At 44.7% G+C, this 3,871-nt stretch overlaps 1 protein-coding gene and 1 long non-coding RNA gene across 2 annotated transcripts in view; one reads left to right on the forward strand and one right to left on the reverse strand.

Moving 5' to 3' along the window:
• Window positions 1-3,871, reverse strand: part of lrch1 (leucine-rich repeats and calponin homology (CH) domain containing 1) — a gene marked incomplete in the record, with an annotated part of 222,442 nt that overhangs the window by 171,438 nt on the left and 47,133 nt on the right.
• The window catches only part of LOC116687418 (uncharacterized), a 5,868-nt gene continuing 3,799 nt past the window's right edge, over window positions 1,803-3,871 (forward strand). Inside the window, exons 1-2 of the long non-coding RNA XR_004331539.1 lie at window positions 1,803-1,812; window positions 2,445-2,454. This is a non-coding gene — a long non-coding RNA (uncharacterized LOC116687418). The remainder of the gene's footprint in view (window positions 1,813-2,444; window positions 2,455-3,871) is intronic.

The raw sequence follows: 3,871 nt of genomic DNA on the forward strand, positions 1-3,871 counted from the left end.
CAACAAAGGCTGTCAGTTGAATGGTGTTATAGCAATCAAACAACCATAGCTAGCTACAACGTTTTTGAAATGATTTCCATCTTCTGTTATTGTTTGTAATGAGAAGAATTTATTATTTCATGGATTTCCCAATTTCACAGTTAACCCGTTTACATCGGAGCATGTGCGACTCAAATCTGCACTCGACTCACATTGGGCAGTGACAGTATTTTGGCAGCGGGGCAGAAGACGGGATGTCACGTCCTTCTGTCGCTCGACAACAACAATATCGACGTCAGTTATCAGCAGCAGCCAAACAAGGCCGAGAAATGTCAGGCCGATTACTGCATTGTTCTCCGGAGGCGAGACTCTTCACATCTGTTTTATTAACGGAGCGAGAACACGCCCAGAGCTCGTTCCCCGGCAGCAAAAGTCACAGAAACACTCGGCCGTCTCTCTACAGATCCCAATACTGGTAAAAGTACTTTCAAATACAACAAGGTCTCAAGCTGCCAGTATTTAATAATCAATCACTGCACAGGCAGCGTTGCATCATGGGTCACGCGGTCACAGGAAGTGCTATTTAAAACAATGCGGTGGAGAAACAAAGAGCTCAGCCAGTCCTGCTTTCATCCTCTAAGCAAACAGCAGCAGTATGTGTGTGTGTGTGTGTGTGTGTGTGTGTGTGTGTCTGTGTCTGTGTGTCCAACACAGTGCGGTATGAGCGTTTTTCATTAGGTTGTTGCAGTGATTATCCTGTTATGATGTCCACTGTGTTAGTTAAGAGGTTAAAGAGATGTGAGACAAACACACACACACACACACACACACACACACACACACACACACACACACACACACACACACACACACACACACACACACAAGCATACGCATGCAGTAATGCATGCAGGCGTGTGCACATACACGGAGACAAAGAGTGGCTTTAAGGACACATTGGTCAGGTTGCTTGTGAATGTGTGTCTACAAATGATGTGACACTAGTGATGATACAGGCCTGAGGTCATGTGACCGCTACGCAGGTCTAATGGACGTTGACAATGTGGGTTGTTGGGAGCGCACAAAGACGTGTGAACAACAAACACTTGCAGAGCAACAACCAGAGTGCAGGAATGCAGAGGGCAGAGCAGCTGACACACAGGAATGCTTCCTGCCTACTCGTTAACACACAGCTCTGTCATCGGGGAGGAAGGGAGGGAGGAAGTTAGAGAGGATGGGAGGAAAAAATAAGGATAAAGTTCACGTTTAAATACCCAGTTTAAGTTAAGTCACTTTTAATATCATCAGTGTTGGAAACAAGAACAGAGTTCACACTCTGAAGTTCAAACTGTTTAGGGCGTCATCGTGCCGAGATCTCGCTGGCTTACCACCTCATCCAACGACTTCCTGTTGTAAAAACCTAAATTAAGAATGAACTAACGGTTCACTTTGGCAGCTGATGATTTATTTGCATGAAATAAGGTCTTCGAAAGTGTTCCTCTACCTATTCTGGGTTTTGTGTAGAGTTGCAGAGATGAGTCCATTACTTGTCAATAGAGCCCGACCGATATATCGGCGGACCGATATTAGACATTTCCCGATCCATCGGTATAGGCATTCATAACCTCAGATGAAAAATAAATAAAAAGACTTTCAAATATTCATTCATAAAATTAATATTTAATCATATTTAAAAAGTAAAAACAATAAAAACAAACTGTCAACCATGTTATGAGCATTGGCGTTATATTCTGTCCAATGAGACAACGCTCTACAACGTCCCGGTTTGCTCTTGTATATAGACTATAGTGGTCCCCTAATACTTTATCTGAAGTCTCTTTTATATAGACCTTAGTGGTCCCCTAGTCACTAATACGGATCTGAAGTCTCTTTTTATGAGGACCTTAGGTGGTCCCGTAAGACGTATCTTTGAATGTCTTTTATATAGCCTTAGTGGTCCGCCTAATACTGTAGCTTGAAGGTCTTTGTTACCCTCTCTTTTAATAGACATTAGTGGTCCCTAATACTGTATCTGAAGTCTCTTTAGATAACGAACTATAGTGGTCCCCTAATACTGTATCTGAAGTCTCTTTTATATAGGGACCTTTAGTGGTCCCCTAACCGTATCTGAATTCTTTTCTAGAAAGACCTTAGGTGTGACCTAATTATGGTATTTGAAATAGTCTCCCTTAAATAGGCCTTACTGCAACTTGCTCGTTGTTGAAAGCATGAGGTGGTGCGCTTTCATGTTGGGGGTACAAACAATTCTGCTGGCCGGGACAAAACAGAAAAATGGGGGAGGGTAACGTGACATTATGACATTCTAGAGTGGGAAGATTCCAGATTGGCCCAACTGAGCGATTCATTCCTACAACGGTAGAGCAGGTCTACCCATGGCCACTTGTCAACGATCCTCACTTTTAGCCACCGGGGGGCAATAGGAAGGATGGGGGGGGCAAGATGAGAACCTTTGATGTATCTGTATCTACTCCTCTCGGCTGGAAGGAGCAACGTCTATTGCCTCCCTACCGTGTACACTGTTCTGGGGACATTGTCTCCCCCAACTCGCACCAAAAGTCGGAGTTACTCACATCTTTCGGAAATTTGTTTAGCAAACCTGATCCATATAAGACACCGTCATCAGACACATCCCTTGCCATGGAATCAAGTGGCTCGTGCACACGTGCAGGTTCATGAGTCCAGACACGGGGTAGAGGGTCATGTGAATGCGGTAGACCGTCCCAACCCTAATGAAAGACTGTTTCGTTCTGGTCCATGTCAATGAGATCTGTTCTCGTTTCTCTTCTTTTCTGGGGACGTAAACTGACCAGATTTGTGAGTTGGGACAGAACAAGCCATTTGAGAACGTATCTTGGGCTTTTTGGGAAGACTGCTCCCACACATTTCACGCAAAACTCACCATCATCTGGGGGCAGCAGACTCTTAATGTCAGTAATTTGAAAAAAGGCGTTTGATAGGCTGAAAGTGTCTGTGCTCTGGTTTCAGATCTTCAGTCAGGTCTTAAAAGCGTAAGTATAAAATCTGTTTGTGGTGTTTAGCTGTCTAGACTCTGGTTGTGCAGGAAAAGTCAGATTACTACCTGCAGGCCAGTGATGACAGGCTCATCAACACACAACACCCAACACACACACACACCCACACACACACCACCACACACACACACACACACACACACACACACAAAAACCACAAAACAACACAAACACACACCACACACACAAAACAACACACACCACCCACACCACAGTCTCTTTATATGCAGACATTGGCGTCCTCGAGCAAAAACAAAATCCGTTACAAGCGAAAGAAGTTTTTAAACATGGTTTATTTTAAGGTTTTTTTTGCTTCCGGCCCGTCATTTTATGATAGAAAAAAAAAACGACTTAACAGAGAGAGAACAAGCTGTGGGATAGGACTCATGAGGCTGAACTACCTGGGAACTTGTTACTCTGGGTGTGTGTGGTGTGTGTGTGTGTGTGTGTGGTGTGTGTGTGTGTGTGTGGGTGTTGTGTTGTCGTGTTGAAGAGGGAGTGGCAGGGAAGGGCTTTCTCCGCCACTTCTGACTCGAGAAAACAGCTCGGATATGGGGTGGAGTTGGTACAGGAATGACGAAGGTGCTGGCTGGGGAGGTGAGAGTAAACTCTACACCTAGACCAGATGAGGAGGAGGATGACGTTCCAGTTTCTGTACTCCATGCACGTCTCTGTTTTTTTTATTAAGGCCAGTGTCCCCCCGTTGCCTTCGGTTTAACTCCGGTGGGGATTATGGGACCACGGAACTGCTCCTCGATCTCAACGTTGGACATATGATTTGGTGAACATACAGGGCAACTGTTCTTAAGCCAAGTGTTTATAGGTAGTGTTATCTGTTA

The sequence above is a fragment of the Etheostoma spectabile genome, chromosome 4 (assembly GCF_008692095.1).
Source record: "Etheostoma spectabile isolate EspeVRDwgs_2016 chromosome 4, UIUC_Espe_1.0, whole genome shotgun sequence".
NCBI classification, from domain to species: domain Eukaryota; kingdom Metazoa; phylum Chordata; class Actinopteri; order Perciformes; family Percidae; genus Etheostoma; species Etheostoma spectabile.